The sequence below is a fragment of the Lepisosteus oculatus genome, unplaced genomic scaffold (genome assembly GCF_040954835.1).
Source record: "Lepisosteus oculatus isolate fLepOcu1 unplaced genomic scaffold, fLepOcu1.hap2 HAP2_SCAFFOLD_76, whole genome shotgun sequence".
Taxonomy (NCBI): domain Eukaryota; kingdom Metazoa; phylum Chordata; class Actinopteri; order Semionotiformes; family Lepisosteidae; genus Lepisosteus; species Lepisosteus oculatus.
In genome coordinates, this window is record NW_027168320.1 from 176,101 (window position 1) to 196,162 (window position 20,062).

The following is a 20,062-nucleotide window of genomic DNA, read 5'->3' on the forward strand; positions in this document are numbered from 1 at the left end:
TTATCACATTAACTACTCCGCAGAGCAAAAACCACACGTCTGTGTTAAGATAAGTTCTTTATATGAGTCCCAGACTCATCAAACCCGCGTGAGAACACCCCTGTGGCTCGCTTCTCAAACTATTAATTTTTAAGGATCACTTACTGACGTCAGACAGCTGCCAATTCTCCAGACGCGTCTCTGGAAGGATAAACAGTTTATCCTCCGAGGTTCGTCCAATTTGCTAAAATTGTCCGGGTCCGGATGGAGTTTCAGCAGCCGTTCGCGTTCAGGTTTGTGATCCCGGACGAGCCCCCAAATTGTCATGGAAATTTAACTATCAAGGAAGCCACAAGAGAGAGTTCTCACCTGAGTAAGGTCTTTATTTCAATATTGCAATATTGGGAGCCCTGCTGCCACTTCGCAAAGTGCATCAGAGACTCAATTTGTTACAAGCAGTACAGGGTTTTTATAAGACGTTGCGCTGTAAAAAAGTTCAGCACTTGGTCCCTTCTAAAACTTCCCCTTTCTCTAAGAGAAAACAGATTACATCATAGAGCGAGAGAAGAAAACTAGATTTGTTATTCAAAGCTTATCAGTTACTTTCAGCTAATTCTAATGACCCAGACAGCATATATTATTTTGGTACATTGTCTTCTAAACTAACCTAAACAGTGTACTTTGTTGACGAACTGTTTTCTAAAATTCTGCACGTACTGTAGCATAGCAGTTATATCCTTGAAATATTATCTAAAAGCACCAATATATTTTTTTTAAAGCTCTCTACATTTTTAAGAATCAATTAACTCATTAGATTTCCACTACACTCACATATCCTCATGCTCAACTTTGGCTCAACCACACAAACTATGAAGATAATCATCTGCTTTTGCTCCAAGATTTATGTTACTAGGCTCTCTCCTGGGGATCCTCGTGTTCAAACATTGCCCTTATTGTGGATGATCCATGACAGAATTCAGGGAATTCAGAATTCTGATACCTCAGCTCAGATTCTGACTGGGCAGACTGTCATTGCCTGGTGTGAATGTGTGCATATCTGTTTTTGTGCATGTTCTGTGGCCTGTTGTACAGTACATCACAAATGAAAGGGAAATAGAAAACTAAAATAAGACTCAAGTGTTTTATCTTTCAACAGTGTTTCATTAGTATCTGTGCTAGATCCTGTCATCCACTGCTTACCACAACAGGCTCTAGCACGGGATAGCAGCTAATACATTTAACAATCTCACTGCACAATGTTGTATATTCAAGGGCTGATCTTCTGTACTTTTTCTTTCACTTTTCATTTCCTAGAAACTCAGTCCTGCCAGGAATAATCTGAGAACAAAATCAATCTGAGTGAAAATCGAAGCAGAGGAAGATTGTTTTACAGAGTCAACAAGGTCTAATTCAAGGTCATCAGCACTAACAACATTCTCTCTGGAGACAGGCGATAAGAAAATTGAAAGTGTGTATTGTTACACAACAGCAGAGACTATGAGTTATGCTATCATGAGAGTGGTGATGGATTTTTTTCATTGCTTAGTTTTGCAGGTTCTGTACATTTGAACATTCAAATTGACTAAAGTAAAGGAGTTTTCCCTTTTTACCACATAATTCCCAAAGATCAACACTAATAGAAAGCCTAATTCCAGCCAAGATTCAATTACTGTCTCTCAGGCATCCCAGCAGTGGATTTCATGACTTCAGACAGCCATCTTTATCAGTGGAGAACTCAATGCTCTGAGGTTTACTGGCAGAGTCTCACACTGGGTAATATGTTGGTAAATAATGTCCTATGGAATTCTACTATTGATAAATTCTACTATGGAACTGCGATGTGTCCTGAAAAAATCTTCTATGATAGTGGTACAGTCCATCACACCCCACCTACAGCCTTTAAAAGAGAAAAAAAAAATTCTGATATTATGGTGGAAAAAGAGGGGATTCAGTGGCTGACGAGATTGCTAAACAATATTGCAAAGGAAGAGAGAATTCCAGAAGAATGGACAAAAAGCAGTATGGTTACCATCTACAAGGAGAAAGGAGACCCAATGGAGTGTAAAAACTATAGAGGAATAAAACTTCTGGAACATGGATTGAAAATCCTGGAAAAAATTCTGGACAAGAGACTCAGGAAGATAATCAGGATCCACAACTCACAATTTGGATTCTCAGTGGGGAAAAGCACAACAGATGCCATTTTTGTGATGAGACAGTTACAGGAGAAGACACTAGAGAAAGGGAAAAAGCTGTATGTGGCCTTTCTGGACTTGGAGAAGGCATATGACCGTGTGCCCAGAGAGGTGGTTTATTGGTGCTTGAGGAAGAAAGGAGTACCAGAAAGCATGGTGAAGTTAGTTCAAGCAACCTATAGAGATGCAACTACGAAGATGATAACACAACAGGGAGAGACAAAAGAGTTTGAAATCACAGTTGGAGTACACCAAGGATCAGCACTAAGTCCTTTCCTTTTCATAAACATTATTGACACACTGACAGAGGAGGTAAGAACAGAAGTGCCTTGGGAACTCATCTTTGCTGATGATGTGGCACTGATGGCAGACTCAGAAGTAGAACTACAGGAGAAAGTGTTCAAATGGCAGAGGAGTCTGGAAAAAGGTGGACTGAAAATGAATGCAGAAAAATCTGAAATAATGGTAATGGAGAGAAGAGGAGATACTATGACCAATAATGAGGAGACAAATGGAGGAAAACTGAAACAAGTTGATGACTTTAAATACCTTGGATCAAAACTGGTAAAGGGAGGAGAAACACTGGAGGCAGTAAAACAAAGAGTGAAAGCTGGATGGAACAAGTGGAGAGAGATAACTGGAATAATCTGTGACAGGAAAATTCCCAGAAAGTTAAAGTGCAAAATGTACAAGACTGTGATTAGACCTGTACTACTATATGGAGCTGAATGCTTGGCAGTTGGAAAGAGGGAAGAGAACTTGATGAGAAGAACTGAAATGAGGATGTTGAGATGGATTCTGCAGATTTCAATGAAGGATAAGATCAGAAATGAAGAAATCCGTAGACGATGTAAGGTGGTGAATGTGGTTGAGAAGATGCGAGAGGCGAGGTTACGGTGGTATGGACATATCATGAGGAGGGACGTTGAGGAAGTAACAAAGAGGGTAATGGAATTTGAGGTGGAAGGTAACAGAGGAAGAGGCAGGCCTAGAAAGAGATGGATAGATTGTGTGAGAAAAGATATGGAGGTATGTGAAGTGAGTAAAGAAGATGTGCTCGACAGAGACAAATGGAGAAGAGCAACCAAAGCAGCTGACCCCAGGACAGTCTGGGACTAAGGCTGTGAAAAAGAAGAAGAAGAAGAAGAAAAAGATGGTGGAAAAAGAGCCCTGGAATCTTTGTAGAAGGACAGAAGACGGAAAGAACGGGCAGTGTAACCATGGCGAAGAGAAGGGAAATATTGGAGAGAGCTTTTTTCATACACTTTTTATGACTGTTTTTGTGGCTGTTTTTCCAGCCCAAAAATGATCAACAAATATGGGCAGGCGTCCTGTGCCAAATCCAATCTACCTTTCTTCCAAGCATACAGGAATGTCAGTGAATTAAATATTGACATTTGAAAATACCCAAAAATATGCAATCACACATATGCAGTTTGAGCAAACATAAGACAATACCCAAGTACCACAAACTACCAGGCATCATTAGCAGTTCAGGTGGGGAGCTGTGTCAGCATGCGTAGGCTGCAAAGGAACAAGTAATAGGTCTATTCCATGCTTAAAAGAGAAGAAAGAAAACACAACATTTCAGCTGTGGAGCCCTCACACCTGAAGAAGGCTCCACGGCCGAAACGTTGTGTTTTCTTTCTTCTCTTTTCATCTAGTGTCATTAGCCAGTTCCTGTCAAAATAAAATAGAAATGGATAACATTCTAGAGAGAGTTTGAAATACCAAGGTACAATTTAAACCATATTTCTTCCACTACAACCACAATATTTTGGAGAGATCGCTGAGCCTAACTGTTCTGGCATGCCCGTTAGCCTCCGTCCTGCTTCAGCAATGAATGCAACGGGGCACATTCTGAGGGAGATGCGGTCAATCAGGTTGCAGGAAAACCACGCTATGCTTTTTTTTGAGATCCTGAAAAGGACAGAGGGGCCATGTATATGTGTGCAGCTGGATATGTAATTGCAGGTAGCGTAGCAAATTCTGCTGAAGCCCCACTGCCTGGTGTGGACGGTAGCTGTGCATGTTGCAGCAGAATTGTGCATGTGAGATCAAGGGGGCATGTCATGTGTTTGAGCACTTCACTCCCTTCCGGAAGCACGTGATTCCCTGAGTCCCAAAAATTTGTAAGTTCTTTGGATGACCTGTGGACCGATCTTTCACGATGAAGAATTCCTTAAGAAGAATAGATCTCGGCCCACCATCCCAATGCCTCCATCTCAAAACAGCAACCTCCCACTGCCCTTAGTCTGCAAGGCAGTCCTTTCAAGTGCGATGATGACGCCGGGACCTTCGTTGCCTATTGTACGAGGTGAACTTTTGTGCTCATCAATTCAACGCTCTTTCCATCAACTCATCTTGTCTTTTGACGCTTCGTGTTTTGTGCTCCTTTGACTATCGGCATATCGGGTGACTGCAAACACTGAAGTTCTTGCTTACGGAGTGTGGAACAGTGTTTTCAAGTGATCGCTGTTCTGTCATGTTGACGCCGAGTGAATCTTTCTTTGGCAACATGGGCAGGCTGACAGAAGCGCGAGCTAAAGTAATGGCAAATTTCTTGACTTATTTCTGAATGTGAATGTTCTTTAGAAAAGGGATGCGGCATTGCTTCTCCCCCGTGTAAAGGTCACGCATTCCAGACGTGGTTATGAGCGAACAGTTGCCGCAAGTGTTTGAAAAGAACAAGAGAGGAAGCAGCCCTGCCCCGTGTGAGAATCAAACTCAGGACCTTCAGACGATGAGACTGACGCGCTACCAACTACGCCTACGAGGCCAGCTGCAGTACACAGCCGGAAAGTTTGCCTCATATGGATTTCAGTCGCCCGTTCCCTAATCTTTAGACGCCCTCTGCTGGATGTTGCATTTGCCTTTTGATCTCACCGATACTTTTTTGGTCTGTTTCTGTTGCGAGTCCGTTTTTCAGATCTCACCTAGCACAAGTCTCTCTGGCTGAAGTGGCCTCTCTGCTTCAGCATCGTGCCCTCACTCAGCCATTAAAAACGTCACTCGGACTTCTGACATGCTGACATGAAATGTCAAGAGAGAGTGGCGGAGACGCTTAAGGCAGAGAGAAGATGAAGAGGGGGCGTGGCTGCGAAATGATTGACAGCTGCATGACGCTTTCCATACAAGGCGTGACCACAGGCTAAAGGACACCTTTCGGCACATCAAGCTCTAAGCACACACCTGGAGGACGTGGGAAATGATCCCGCTACCTCTCGCGTGCAAAGCAAGCGCTGTACCATGCAAGCTAACCCCCCTTGCTGGGGTTATGCCTCGGTGTCGCCTAGTGCCGCTTGTTCCCCTCTTACCAGTTGCAGTTCACTGCCCTTCGTCTGCAAGGCAGTCGTGTAATTGCAGCTTTCTTGACTTATTGATGAAGGTCTGACTGGACGAGCGAATGATGCCTCTCCCCCGTCCTCAAGCTCGTTGACAGAATAAAATGGCAAGTGCCGCCGTGGCTCATTGGTTTAGGGATATGATTCTCGCTTAGGGTGTGGGAGGTCCTGGGTTCAACTCGCGGATGAGCCCTTGTGTGCTCTTTTTGTCCTCGTCCACAAGACTGGGAATTGATATCCACATCACCTTGCAGCATCTGCTTATGGCAAACGATGGAATGTGACTAATGACTGAACGAGCCTGGTGAATACTCATCACGTGGCACAATGAGAGCGTGCAGTCAGCTGTCCAAGGCAGCAACCTCATTGCTCGTTCAAAAGAACACGTAGTGAAAACTCATCACCACTATGTCGTAAATGAGCACCGCGATCGCTTGTTGTCATGCGTCCTTACTTGGGAAATGCAGAAGCAAAAACTGCCCTCTCTCAGCCACCGAAACGTGTGCGGCTCGCCTTGCACTCTCTGCGCCTCGCATATTTATGGAGCTGTCTGCTCTTCTTTCTGTTGAAGTACGCAAGTTACGGGGCGTACTGCACACTATGATGTGCTCAATGACAGCTTTCAAGATTTGAAAACTATGAGCTTGATGGCTCAAGTCGAACGAATGTGGTTGTTACGCAATTGATGATGAAACGCACGTATTCTAACGATTCGTGAGAGTATGTTCTAAAGGTCCCTGGCTCGATCCCGGGTTTCGGTTTTTTGTTTCATCGCGCCCTTTGTTCCTCTCTCCAGCGCCCCCTGCCTAAAGTGACGCTTCCCTTTTTCAGCCCGAAACGCAAGCGATACACCAGCAACAAACCCTACAGGTTTCCGTAGTGTAGTGGTTATCACGTTTGCCTAACATGCGAAAGGTCCCAGGTTCGAGACCGGGTGAAAACAGCCTCTTCTTGCACGCTCCTGCACTTCACAGAGGTCTTGAACCACCAGTCATTTGATCCCAATGTATTTCCGGTGCCTTCATGCACTCTTGTACCAAACGCACATTCCTTCTGTACCTGGAGCCAAACATTTGCAATTGGGCTATCCCGACAGACCAAGACGAGCTCTGTCGGCTCAAAAGCAGCGCAACACCTGCGAGAACAACAGAAAGATTAGTATCCACCGGGGGCCTCTTAGTAAGCCCAAGATCTAATCAAGAATCGACTCCAGCAACAGGGCTGGGTGCATTGTTCCATATTCCGACCACTCTTGGTGTAAACAGGTCCCTCCTGGTCTCTGCTTGAAATGCACTTTCCTGCGTTTGCTTTGGTGTAACTGGCTTCCCCTGCATGGGCGAATGTGAAGAAGATCCTTAGTAAGTCATTGAAGAAACCCGAGAAGAGGTCGGAGTGGCCTCTGTCGTTCATCAACGATCCAGTCAGGCAGTACTCCTCTGTAAAGCGCCGTTCGTTCACATCAATTGGCTTTTTTTTGCCTTCATTCGTGCAAGTAGTAAAAGCAGACGCCCCTATTCTGCCGTGACCCGGATTCGAACCGGGGTTGTTGCGGCCACAACACAAAGTACTGACCACTATACGATCACGGCGAGTTACCGATACACACGTGGCAGGGCGGAAAAGGCTGTGCTCTCTTCGTGTGACATAATTCGGAAAAGTCCTGACGTTGCATTTCAACTGAGTCCCAGTATACATCGACCCTTCGACACTCTGAGTGACAACTCTCTTGCGTGTTTTCTCATATTTATGTAGTTTGCTTGCATGATGCCCGGAACAGAAGGGTTGTGCACTCCCATATGGTCTAGCGGCTAGGATTCCTGGTTTTCACCCAGGCGGCCCGGGTTCGACTCCCGGTATGGGAACGTGTCAATTTTGCCTCCTGCTTTCCAAAAGATCAGCACTGTGTACGAAGGAGCCGCATTAAAACTACTCAACGTGCAAAACGTGCGAGAAGAGGGGGCGCTTGTTTCCAGCCGAAACTTCTCGCGTGTGAGACGAGCTGACCATCGCTGCAGGAGGTGGGAGGGTTACTCTGGTAGACAGGGCTGACCTTCGGCAATAGGATTTATACTCTCCAAGATGATATTTGCACTTTCTGGAGAGGCGATTTTCTCCACTTCAGTAGCCCGATTTCGTCGATTGAGTGGAGAGGGCTGTAGAATGTGGCGCCGTCTTTCCTGCTCCGTCCATGACAGGCGTGCTGGTCTCTGGAGAGAGAGCATGGTCCATCAGCGCACCCCAATAAAGGCACTGGAAGCAGCTGAGTCGCATTGGCGAAGCTCAGCACTGGGCCGCTGGGCACATCTTACCACCGTTTCCGTAGTGTAGTGGTTATCATGTTTGCCTCACACGCGAAAGGTCCCCGGTTCGAAACCAGGCGGAAACAGACCAGACTTCTTCTGTCGCCACGCACAAGAGGGGATTGGGGATTCGCCTAGCGCTGTGATCGAACAGACCCACTCACCTCTTAGTGTGGCGGGATCTGCACAGTGCATGTCGCAGCGCATCCTGCTTTAACTTCACTGCGCGTCCTGATGTACCCCGGTCTCCCGCGTGACAGGTGGGGACAGGTGGCAGGTCCTATACTACCGAGGAAGACATCGCTCTCTCCGACCCCCGGCATCGTGTCCTGACCCACCGTGCTGGAAGCCGACTCGTGCTGTGATTCCTTTACGGAGCAGAAATGACAACTGAGGAGCCGAGAGATCATTTCAGCATTTCGCGTCTGAACGGAAAACACAAACGACCAACTCGGAATGACTTGCCTTTGACGCTTATCAAAGCGTTCTTTGTGCATCGAACAGACCCACTCACCTCTTAGTGTGGCGGGATCTGCACAGTGCATGTCGCAGCGCTCCCTGCTTTCACTTCAATGTGCTTCCTGATGTCGAGTCGTGTGCCGTGCGGAGGCTCTGAAAGCGAGAGCAATGAAAAGGCGCACGACGCTGTGTTAGAAAACAGAGAAGTGAAAGGCAGTCCTTTCTCTAAGGAGGTAAAAGAAAAGCTACTCCCCGTCGGGGAATCGAACCCCGGTCTCCCGCGTGACAGGCGGGGATACTTGCCACTATACTAACGAGGAAGACATCACACTCTCCGACCCCCGGCATCGTGTCCCGACCCACCGTGCTGGAAGCCGACGCGTGCTGTGATTCCTTTACGGAGCAGAAATGACAACCGAGGAGCCGAGAGATCATTTCAGCATTTCGCGTCTGAACGGAAAACACAAACGACCAACTCGGAATGACTTGCCTTTGATGCTTTTCAAAGCGTTCTTTGTGCACGATGACTGCGCCGCCTAGCAGATACAAATGGGTTGTACAACTTTGAACTAACAAATGGAAGAGGGCTAAGCCCCCTCTCTTTTAGCCCAGGTTCGATCTGTCTCCCAGACTCACCAGGCGCACGCACACACACACACCCGTGCCGTTGAAGTGCTCTGCTTCATTTCTAAGGGCAACTCAACATTCACTCCTACCCCGAGTGCAGAAAAGACAGCGTCTGCAGCAACAGCAGCTCAGGTCTCTGCCCATCTCCTCTTTTCTGCGGCTCCTGCGGAGTGGAGTCCTGCCTGGAGCTGTGTTTGCAGGCGGCAGCTCCCCGCGCCCTGTCTGTGCGTCGTGAAATTAATTAATAACGTTAATAAATTTATAAAGTAAATTTATAAAGTTATAAATTAGAAATTAATAACGATATAATTATATTCATGTACCGCAACACAAGAATAGTACACACTGTACATTGTCTGTCGATAATGTTTCTGTAGTGCTTTTTCAGCACTCAGCACGTGACTGTGCTGTTGGCGCTGTGGGTTAGGTTCCTGACTTCCATATCGCACGGTCTCTGATTGAATCCCATAGAACTATGACTTCATTTTTTAACAAACATTTCTTTGAAAAAATGAAACGTTTCCCTTGGTCAGAGATTAAATAAAACCTCACTTTTTTTGAGGTTTTACTGTGCAGAGTGAGGTTTTAGCTCACTTTTTTTGAGCAGAAGGTTTACTGTGACTTGAGAAGGGCCGGCATCCAATCACGGTGGTACACACACACGCTCTCACTCATATGAGCTACACGGCTACCAAGATGATCTCGGGTGCGCCGAGCTGGTACGGAACATATTGAACTGATCGACGGCGAATTGTCTCTTAGACAGGCTTTTCACCTCTAAGCTCCCTGACTGACAGTGATCAGCTAGGTAGTGAAACAGTCAGCTGCTTCTAAGCCATAAACAGCTGCATCTCGGCGCTTCCACGGAGAGATGATTTGAAAGCCGAACATCGCCCATTGGGAATACCTTACTATCACTAGTTTAAGAGACTCTTAAGATCTTGCAGAGGTGCCTGTCTAATAGCATGCGCTTTGCAAGCTATAGGTGTTTAGGCTGAGGCAGAATGCCTGTTAACAAAATGTTTTTCTAAAGGTGTGTCTAAGTGGCTGCAAAAGGACAACACTCCTGGGGCGCCGTGGCTCAGCTCCTGCACTTGATTATAATGCCGTTACGTGTCGAAGCAGTAATTTACGTCATCCTACCACTGCAACACAGGGAATAGAGAGAAATGAGCACACGCTACGAATCGTCTCAATCACTCCCTACAGTCGTAAGGCGCATTGAAGGGTGCACCCCCATCATTAATCGTTGCGCCTCTGTGAAAGGAAGGCTCTTGGGCAGTCTTTGAAACAGCTCGGATGAAACACTTGATTGCTTCCATGTGCATCTGGAGCCCACTTCTTATTTTCACTTCACGCCGCCCAAAGCATTTCTAAAACAGGAGATTCGCGTTTGGGAATGCGCCCTGCCCTACAAATAAAACAGGTCTACGGGTCTGAAACGTGCTCCACAGAAAACAGCTCTGTTGCGCTTTTGATCAAAGGGAGATTCACTGTTCATACTTTTTGATGACATAACACCCAAAGGGGCTTCTTTGGAGCTGGATTCCAACCAGCATCCTTAAGTTTCTTGGCGGTATCCTTTACAGTCCTCTGTTCGGTCGACAAGGGACAGAAGGGGGCAGCTTTCCTCACACATACAGTGCAATGTACTGTACTGTTCCCGTTCATTGAATTCGCAGTTCTGCATCAGACCTCTAACTCGTTACATTAGCTTGGATTTAAGCCACGAAGCAGGCTTCTACTGTATAAACTTCTAGAGGAATCACAAACTATTTGAGAGGCCACCATCCCAGGGGGACCTGACAAAGTCTATCCCTAAACACCTAGCGCAGTCTCTCGAGAGACTGTCAAAAATCGCTTTCTCCGTTTGCGTTGCAAGTAAGTGAAAATGCGGTCTCAACCCAGAGCCACTTGGCAGCAGCGGCATGTAAATACTGTTACTGTCACTGCTCGATACCGACGTTAGCCTACTATACCATGTTCAGCCACCGCTAGAAAATGTACGGCTCTAGTACCGGAGCAAAGAACGGGAGGGCCAACACTGAACGGGCACACGTGTCAGACATGGAGAGCAACAAGGATGGGATTTGACCCCATGTGTGCAGAGCACAATGGATTAACAGTCCATCGCCTTAACCACTCGGCCACCTCATCAACAAAACTGGGCTGTCCTGACATGGGTTGGCGCACTCCAGTTGATCTTTTTCTTTTTTTTTCCCTCATACTCGAGGGTCATTTTCCTGTTCCACATGCGATTTCAACATTTTCCTTGGGAGATGTCAAGCCAGCAAGCCACTGCTGTGGTTCAGTGGCCAGTGTGGAGTTCAGTGGCCCTGTTGTACACAGAAAGCACTTTGAGCTCCTTGGACATGAAAAGTTCCAGATAAAAGCCATTTGTCATCCTTTCTCTTGGTGTCGATGTTGCTAATTCAGTGTACGGGCTTTCTCGTGCAGTTTCATGGTTCTTGTAACCCAAATCCTACACTAGCGTGAAGTGACCCCCCATTTCACAGCATTTTTCAGCTGATTTAAATTGTACCTAAAGGAGAAGCATTATTGAAGACCATCAATTACCAAGAGCTTTTGTCAAAAGTTTTGGTGGTAATTTTTAATGACCACAGAGCGCTGTGACCTCGGTTTTACATCTCACCAAAGAGACAGCGCCCTTTTACAACACAGCGTCTCCGTCACTATGCTGGGGCATTGGGACGCGCACAGACCTCAGGGTGAGCGCCCCCCCACCGGCACCATTAACACCGCTTCCAGCTGGAAACTTTGTCTTTCCCTGTAGCTCACCCTCATCCGGGTACTGACCTGGCTAACACCTGCTTTGCTTCAGTGGGTTTTCAGTTGCGAGTTGCAAGGGGATGCAAGTGATGGAGCCGCTCGCTGCAAAAGCTACTGCATTGGCCGGGAATCGAACCCAAGCCTCCCACGTGGCAGGTGAGAATTCTACCACTAAATCACCAATGCTCAGTGCCTGGACCTTCAAAAAAGACGCTTTTTTGGTGCTCTGTGCAAAACGCGTCGACATCTGCTTCCAGCTGCAAAATGCCATTTGCAGACGCTGAAGAATTTATTTCCAAGGCAGCGGGTACAAGCGATTTGGCGTTTTAAAACAACCAGGAACAGCAAAGAGGTGCGCTTCTTTGCTTGCGCCAGAATACAACGACAGGAGGTGCGAGTTGCAAGGGGATGCAAGTGATGGAGCCGCTCGCTGCAAAAGCCACTGCTTTGGCTGGGAATCGAACCAGAGCCTCCCGCGTGGGAAGCGAGAATTCTACCACTGAACCAACAATGCTCAGTACCCCTGCCTTGAAAAAAGACGCTTTTTTGGTGCTGTGTTAAAAAAGCGTCGACATTACCTCTTTCAAAAGGCTTCACTTTCCTAGTAACATTCCAAGGCTCATTGAACCCGGGCTGTTTCCTCTAGCGGTATAGTATTGCAGTTAGACAGCACGATGCCTGCAAGACTATGTCACGCTCTGACGAGACTGTCAAAAATTGCTTTCGCCGATTGTATTGCAAACCGGCGGAAGCTGGGTATTGGGAAAAGTTTTCAACTAGCAATAATCGCGCCTCGGCTAAACCTCACAGGCTACGATACTGCCAATGCGCAAAGCTGACGGTTGCCAGGCAACCGCGGGGATCCTATGGAAATCGTTATCAATCGTCTCATGGCATGTTTTGCTGTAACGCTTCATATTTGTCGTCTTCTTCTTCTAGCTTGAGGTTTTAAAGAATTTCATGACAGACAAGGGCTCCGTCGGGAACAAAGGGCGTTGTGAGAAAACCGTTGCTTATTTTCAGCAGCAGAAATACAACCCTTTAAATACAAGATGACAGAACAATGACGAAGGGCATGCCGGGAGGAACTCATGCACTACAGAGGAAAGGGGGCGGGCACGTACAGTTCACATTCAAGCCACAAGTACTCTTCTCGGATGTTGCACAAACAAATCCAAACGTCCTGAAAGCATTGCAGCATGTTTGTGTCCCACTTCCCGTGGCTGCAGGACGACTGACACGAAGGGACAAACACAATCTGTGGCGTTTAGCGTGACATAGTCTTGCAGGCATCGTGCTGTCTCACTGCAATACTATACCGCTGGAGGAAACAGCCCGGGTTCGATGAGTCTTGGAATGTGACTAGGAAAGTGAAGCCTTTTGAAAGAGGTAAAGCACTGCACAACGGAATTGAGGGAGAATCTTACAGGGGATTCTGAGCGGTGTCTGCATACACGCAGTCCGATACGGGTGCTGAAAGCTTGAGCTACTCTCAATGTCATGCTGCCTTTCCTCGGAGTAAATCTTTTACATTGAAAGAATGCTTCTCGCAGGTTCAAAAAGGGACCCTTGTTAATTGGAGAAATCAATGATTTCGAATGAATTCTGTATGCGTTAAAAGACAGCTATACACAGAAAACATGCAGGACACTGCTCATGATGTTTCCCGAGCCGAAACACAGTGCGTTTTTCAAAGCCATCTGACAAAGCCCGCCCACTGAAAACTGCAGCAGATCGTGTAAAGACGTTCAACTTTGTAACTACTGCACGCACAGGAAGCAGAATAAATTCCTCTTTTCAAACTGTCAAAGGTTTGCTTTGTGAACGCAGCAGGACATCGCACAATCTCTTTTGAACGGGGACAAACAATTTCTTATGGGGCGCAGTAAGTACAGACGTTTAAAGAGCTCCACTCATGCCGACGATGCAGCATGAAGAAGCGCAACCTAACGTTTGACAGACAAAAGCCGGGCGCCGCTACGAGCAATATGAAATCAAACTGACAGCACACGGCGTTTCGCGCTGACTCAAAAGTGATCTCGACAGACGCTGTTCTCTGCATAACGCTGAAAGAGCTAAAGAGCGTTTCTGTTGAGACGTAACAAGCTTGTTTCTTTCTACCATGATGTTACCATGACAAAATCTGTCTTTAAACACCTTGCTCAAAAATTGCTTTCGCCGATTGTATTGGAAACCGGCGGAAGCGGGGTATTGGGAAAAGTTTTCAACTAGCAATAATCGCGCCTCGGCTAAACCTCACAGGCTACGATACTGCCACTGCGCAAAGCTGACGGTAGCCAGGCAACCGCGGGGATCCTATGGAAATCGTTATCAATCGTCTCATGGCATGTCGTTGCTGTAACGCTTCATATTTGCGGCCGGACACTTCCCGCCCCCCAAAGAAAAGAGCGCCAATCAGACAGGCGGAGACCGAGGACTCGCAGAGCAGAAGGCCACAGTCGCCGTAATAAGAGCGATTGTGAGCGGTTTTGTTTTCTCTCTTTGACCAGCCCAGCTGCGCCCCACCCAAAGGCAGGGAAGCACAAAAATTGTATGGAACTCATTCATGCTCCTCTCCATGGAAATCTTTAGTAAAAGGCAAAAGATTTGTACGAGATGAAGAGAAACCAGAGTGCGTGGCTGGACAGCTGCAGGAGCCCAGGCCGCCTTCAAGTCCTCTCCCCTGCCGGTCGTGGTTGGCAATGCACCTGGCCTTACAAACGAGCCAGTGGGGCCCGTTCAGCTCCGGGCTCATCGCCTGCGGCTCTCGGCTTACCTGGCAGGGGAGATACCTTGATCAGCCTGTAGTTGGAGTAGTTGGATTGTTTTCTTGTTTTGTGGAAGCAGTGTTTGTTTTGCAGTTTGAGATGGCAACCTTTGGATCCCGCAAGAATGCTGTACGTTTTGAGCTTTTGGATGACCTCTTCATGGATCGTATGCAGTTCAGCAGAAAAGTGTTACAGAAGGAACTTGGCTTTGAACCTCGGCACTTGTATTTCATCTTCGCTCTCCCAGGTCAGAAAGCATTTGAGGTTGTTTTTGCTACCTATTCTCTGTTTGAACAATGTGTGGATGTGTTTGAGGCAAAAAGAGGGAAAGTTCCTGCCCTTGAGAAGATCAACTTGCAGCCTCTGACACAGAGAGAGAGGTTGTTATGTTCTCGGAAATGGCAAAGACGGAGGACATTCACACCTGGCTTAAGCAGTACTGCACCGTCCACCATGGAACTGAGGTTAGAGATGTTGACGGTATAAAAACAGGAACAAGGAAATTCGAGGTTCGCTTGCTACCGGACAATGTAAATGGAGGCTTAAGGCACCTGCCCTCTACAATCCGGCTGGGCGCCTGCAATGGCTATGTTTTTTATGTGGGACAACCAAAGGTGTGTCGGCGCTGTGGTGCTGTGGGACACCTGGCATCGTCCTGCACTGTGAAATGCTGCAAGACCTGTGGCAAACAGGGACATTAAGCCTCTGACTGTTCAATGCTGCCAAAGTGCAATTTATGTGGCTCGGAAGGACACGTTTTTAAGAACTGCCCTCACGCCTACGCCTATAAACTCAAAATGAGAAAGGATGAGGCAGTGCTTGTTTCAGCCAAACCGGCCTGAAAAAGCCAAAGCAAACAACAAGTCAAACAAAGAACCCTTGTTGGACAAAGAGTCTCAGCCTCCAGCCAGGATCAGTCCTGCTGTGGCTCCGGGGCCGGTGGAAGAGAAATCCACTACGCCCCCACAACCGCAGACTGCACCAGACAAGCACGAGGGTTTGAAAACCCCAGAGAACAGCGAGGACCCCTCCCCCACTCCTGCTCCTCAGAACGAGGGCCAGTGTGGGGCCCCCCGGTGGAGCGGGTCCAGCGAGGATACCCAGGATTCAGCGGAGCTGCTTTTCTCAGACTCTGCAAGTGCTACAGATGCCCTCCTCTCCTCCATCCAGTCCATCACGGAGGATCTGCAACAGCTGGTGGGTGAGGGGGAAGAGGAGACTGGTGCATCGGCTGCACCCCTTTCCCCTCGGTGCTCCCAGGAGCTGGACTTGAGGAAAAGGAAAAATGACTCTGTTTTCTCCCCGAGCGAGGAGGAAGGAGAGCATGGCGATGGGGACAGCTGGAACCCCTCCACCCCTCCTTCTACCCCCTTCCTTGAAATGGACTCCGTGAACGCTTTTACTGCTGCCACCCTGATGAAGGCTCATTCAGAGGATGGCTGGCAGGAAATTGGTAAGAAGAAAAAGAAAAAGAAGAAGGTAACAGTTGAGACCGAAGAGAAATGTGTTTTGTAAAGACTGGTTCCACTTTCTTATGTAATATGGCTCTAAACATAATTTCTCTTAACACCAGAGGTATCAATGACAGAGTTAAATGCCAGTGTGTCTTTGATTACCTCCAGCAGAGAGAGGGAGATGTGTTGATGTTGCAGGAGTGTGCTTTAGCCTATCAAGAGAGGTATAAAAGCTTTGAAGATAGGTGGGATAAAGGGCCTTCTGTTTGGTCAGGGGACAATAACAACAGAGCCTCTGGCGTGGCCATTCTTTTCAAAGGATGGGCTTTCAAATTGAAAAGTATTCAGAGGGTCATAGATGGCAGGTTGCTGTGTGTGGATGTGGAATGGGGGACCGTTAACCTGCGGCTAATCAATGTGTATTGTCCTACTGACGTGGGAGGAAGGGTGGAGCTACTCAAGGCACTCTCTCCCCTATTGTTAAGTAGCACAGATGTGATAGTGGGAGGGGATTTTAATTGTATCTTAGAGCACACAGACAGGCAGTCTAGCTCTCCGATAAAATTGGATTCCAGCTCACTGGCCCTGCAAAACTTAGTTCAAGACTTTAAACTCTCAGACACATATAGATGTATATATCCCACAACAGCAGGATATACATGGTCAGGGAGGAATAGCAGCTCCAGAATTGACTATTGCTTTGTCTCAGAGAGAGTGAAAGTTGTTGGGGTCACTCTTCAGCCTGTCTTCTTCTCAGATCATCAGGCTTTAGGGTGTAGAGTGGAACTCCAGGGCGGGACTGTCTTTGGCCCAGGCCTCTGGAAACTCAACACAAAGCTGCTAGAGAACGAGGGGGTAGTATCCCGCTACAAGGAGAAACTATCACAGTGGCTGTCCTTGCAGTGTCTGTACGGGTCAGTAGGAGAGTGGTGGGAGGAGGTGAAGATGAGGACAAAGGCCTTTTTCATGGCTGAGGGAAGGAAGGCTGCTGCCAGACGGAGAGGAGTGCTAGCCAGGAAACAGAGGCAGCTGCAGCGTCTCTACACGATGCTGCACAGTGGCTTCGATGTGCTCGAGGATATCACCCTTTTAAAAAAGGACATCCGGAGCATAGCCAAGAAAGTAGTCGAGGAGCGCTGTTAAGAAGCAGAGTGCAGTTCTTGGAAGAAAATAAGAAGTGTACTCGCTTCTTTTTCAGGAAAGTGGTAGGCTCCAAGTCTGTCATGGAAAGTGTAGTTGATGAGGAGGGACGAGAGAGAACAGAGCTGAGTGCTATCCTCTCCTGCACCGAGGCCTTCTACTCAAGACTGTACAGCTCTACAGAGGTAAAGGATGAAGAAATTCATTTTTTTACCTCAAAGCTAGAAAACGTTTTGAGTGAAGAAGATAGGGAAGTACTTAAGAGGGATTTGACAGTAGAAGAGCTGAGACAGGCTATGGAGAGCTTACAGAAGGGGAAAACTCCGGGTGCTGACGGGCTCCCTAAAGAATTTTATTGCACCTTTTGGGATCTGCTTCAGGATCCGCTACTGCTCCTATTCGAGGAAAGCTATAAGACAGAATTGCTGCCTGACTCCTTAAGAGAAGGCACTATCTCTCTCTTGTTTAAGAAAGGAGCAAAGAATGACATAAAGAACTGGAGACCCCTCAGCCTGTTAGGCGTGGACACTAAGATCCTGTCCAAAGCCCTTTTCCTGCGCCTACAAAATGTAGTGGCCTCACTGGTAGGGAAAGAACAGACTTGTGGGATAGTAGGACGCCTGATGAGCGACAACCTGGCCTTGTTGAGGGATGTCTGTCTGTACTCAGAGGATCGCTCCCTCCCTCTGTGCGTTTTAGGTGTAGACCTAGAAAAGGCCTTTGACCGCCTAAACCGGCAGTACTTAACATCGGTACTTGAGCACATGAATTTTGGCCCCATCATGAGAAAGTGGATTAACCTGCTGTACACAGGTAGCAACAGCAGAGTAATGGTTAATGGCAATAGATCACACCCCTTTGAAGTCTGTTCAGTAGTGAGGCAGGGCTGCCCATTATCCCCTTTGTTATTCGTTTTGGCTACGGAGCCCTTAGCCTGTGCCTTGCGCCAGGATCAGGCCATTAATGGGATACCAGTGCCTGGAAGTGGGGGAGGAGAGGTAAAGACATCTCTATACATGGATGACGTCACCCTGCTCCTCTCTGACAGTACCTCAATTAGCAGAGCTCTGCAGTGTTGTGAGCATTTCTCTTTGGCTTCCTCTGCAAAAATTAACAAATCTAAGAATGAGATTTTTTATCAGAACTGGAGGGAGCCAAAAGAAGGACATGATCTCATGCTGCAAGAGAAGAGAATTAAGGTCCTGGAGAATTAATTGCTGGCTTGGCATCTCCCAAGGAAAATGTTGAAATCGCACGTGGAACAGGAAAATGACCCTCGAGTACGAGGGAAAAAAAAGAAAAAGATCATCTGGAGCGCGCCAACCCATGTCCGGACAGCCCAGATCCCTCGACGAGGTGGCCGAGTGGTTAAGGCGATGGACTGCTAATCCGTTGTGCTCTGCACGCATGGGTTCGAATCCCATCCTCGTCGCGCTCCATGTCTGACACGTGTGCCCGTTCGGCGTTGGCCCTCCTGTCATTTGCTCCGGTTCTAGAGCCGTGCATTTTCTAGCGGTGGCTGAACATGGTATAGTAGGCTAACGTCGGTATCGAGCAGTAACAGTAACGGTATTTACGTGCCGCTGCTGCCAAGTGGCTCTGGGTTGAGACCGCGTTTTCACTTACTTGCAACGCAAACGGAGAAAGCGATTTTTGACAGTCTCTCGAGAGACTGCGCTAGGTGTTTAGGGATAGACTTGTCAGTTCCCCCTGGGATGGTGGCCTCTCAAATAGTTTGTGATTCCTCTAGACGTTTATACAGTAGAAGCCTGCTTCGTGGCTTAAATCCAAGCTAAGGAAACGAGTTAGAGGTTTGATGCAGAACTGCGAATTCAATTAAGGGGAACACTACAGTACATTGCACTGTATGTGTGAGGAAAGCTGCCCCCTTCAGTCCCTTGTCGACCGAACAGAGGACTGTAAAGGATACCGCCAAGAAACTTAAGGATGCTGGTTGGAATCCAGCTCCAAAGAAGCCCCTTTGGGTGTTATGTCATCAAAAAGTAAGAACAGCGAATCTCCCTTTGATCAAAAGCGCAACAGAGCTGTTTTCCGTGGAGCAGGTTTCAGACCCGTAGACCTGTTTTCCCAAACGCGAATCTCCTGTTTTAGAAGTGCTTTGGGCGGTGTAGCGGCGAGGCTTATTAATAAGAAAGAATTAAGTGTTTCTGAGCTTTCCCAAATTAGGCCTCATCTCTCTGTTCATCTCTGTGGTGCAGCCACAGAGAAACTATTCATGCAGGCTGATTTAAGGTTTCCCTTGATAAGGGACAGCTCCCAAAGGGGGATGCACTTAGCTAAGCCTGGCTATCATGATCAATGGTCATCCATTGGCGCTTATCTGTCTAGGGAGTGCCAGATGGACATCTGGACTGCATTCCTAAGTGTCAGGAGTAAGTGACTCATATCTCACCTTGATCAACCAATCAGGGACTGGTAGGGCCGAGTAACCCACGTGGGACTCTGATGCCCATGGAACTTTCAGCCAATCAACGAGCTGAAGTTCCTCCAGGTAAAAACAGGCAACACAGAGAGCCTGAGAGATTCAGTGGGAATTCAGTAGAGATTTCTGTGGAGTTTTCTAAAGGGAATTCAAAGGAGAATTCCAGGGCAGGACAGCCCAGGAGCAGAAGGCTCCCAAGGGCAGGACATTCTCACAGCGCGCCTCCTGACCATCCTGAGACTCAGCCCGGACAACCACGGAACGGCCAGTGTGTCCGAGTGCCAGAACTTTCCTTTGTTCTAAGAGTCTAAAGCGGAGGTTGCCAGAGAGTAACCAGAGGATCCACCCGAGGTTAGCACCAGCAGCAGGCCTCGTGAACAGGTCGGAACTGTGGACAGTTGAATCACTATTCAGAACTAGCTCTTCATCAGGAACGAACCGGTCTTCTTCTTGACTTGCTGGGACCCACAGTCATCTTTTCTCCTGTGCACAAACTTTGCTAGTTAAAGCCAACACTAACTAGCCGGTCAGTGAGCATCAGCAGCGCACCGTCGCAACCCGCA

At 47.6% G+C, this 20,062-nt stretch overlaps 7 non-coding genes across 7 annotated transcripts; 2 read left to right on the forward strand and 5 right to left on the reverse strand.

Annotated features, from left to right (window-relative positions):
* Positions 1–7,035: 7,035 nt before the first annotated feature.
* Positions 7,036–7,107, reverse strand: trnah-gug (transfer RNA histidin (anticodon GUG)). Its single transcript has one exon. It is a non-coding gene; the product is annotated as a tRNA-His (tRNA).
* A 201-nt stretch (positions 7,108–7,308) lies between these two features.
* On the forward strand, positions 7,309–7,380 carry trnae-uuc (transfer RNA glutamic acid (anticodon UUC)). The gene has a single exon. It is a non-coding gene; the product is annotated as a tRNA-Glu (tRNA).
* A 1,145-nt stretch (positions 7,381–8,525) lies between these two features.
* trnad-guc (transfer RNA aspartic acid (anticodon GUC)) lies at positions 8,526–8,597 on the reverse strand. Its single transcript has one exon. It is a non-coding gene; the product is annotated as a tRNA-Asp (tRNA).
* Positions 8,598–12,389: 3,792 nt separating this feature from the next.
* Positions 12,390–12,531, reverse strand: LOC138234855 (U4 spliceosomal RNA). The gene has a single exon (XR_011187930.1). It is a non-coding gene; the product is annotated as a U4 spliceosomal RNA (small nuclear RNA).
* Positions 12,532–13,838: 1,307 nt separating this feature from the next.
* Positions 13,839–13,983, reverse strand: LOC138234864 (U4 spliceosomal RNA). Its single transcript, XR_011187939.1, has one exon. It is a non-coding gene; the product is annotated as a U4 spliceosomal RNA (small nuclear RNA).
* A 230-nt stretch (positions 13,984–14,213) lies between these two features.
* On the reverse strand, positions 14,214–14,330 carry LOC138234879 (U5 spliceosomal RNA). Its single transcript, XR_011187954.1, has one exon. It is a non-coding gene; the product is annotated as a U5 spliceosomal RNA (small nuclear RNA).
* A 4,076-nt stretch (positions 14,331–18,406) lies between these two features.
* Positions 18,407–18,488, forward strand: trnas-gcu (transfer RNA serine (anticodon GCU)). Its single transcript has one exon. It is a non-coding gene; the product is annotated as a tRNA-Ser (tRNA).
* The last annotated feature ends 1,574 nt before the right edge of the window (positions 18,489–20,062 follow it).